The following is a 529-nucleotide window of genomic DNA, read 5'->3' as shown; positions in this document are numbered from 1 at the left end:
TAGGTGGCAAGTACGTTAAAGAGCCCACCACACATATCGATAAGTTTAGGGATCCTTCCCTAGCCTCTACCAGGCTTCGTGGATCGGTGGTCTAATTGTAGAAATTGGACAAATAGAATCTATAGTACGCTAGGGGAGTTAGCCGGCTAGAAGAGTACGTTTCCTCACCATAATGATTCTACCGATCCACGGAGCCTGGTAGAGGCTAATCCTTCCCGGCTAATGTGGATCAGACCAATCAGTCAGGTGTTATGCAGATTGTACCTGGTGTACAACATACATTGTAGGTGTGTTACGCCTAAAAGCGGTTTGACAAGATGCCAGTGGGTTGACCGTGTTTTTTGTCAAAGCATTGCTATAAATCTTGGACAAACTTTGAATCGTGCCACGCCGGTAAGCGTTAAGTGTGATTACCCAGATAAACAGTTCCCAGATATGCGAAGTACAGGATGTAGGGATAACTTGCTTTTTTGTTTTTGCCTTTTTTACTGCTGAAGGACCAAATGTCGCCACAGACCTGTCTTTCTTC

This window comes from Branchiostoma floridae, chromosome 19 (assembly GCF_000003815.2).
Source record: "Branchiostoma floridae strain S238N-H82 chromosome 19, Bfl_VNyyK, whole genome shotgun sequence".
NCBI lineage: Eukaryota > Metazoa > Chordata > Leptocardii > Amphioxiformes > Branchiostomatidae > Branchiostoma > Branchiostoma floridae.
The sequence above is the reverse complement of the archived record's forward strand: the minus strand, read 5'-3'. Positions refer to the sequence as shown.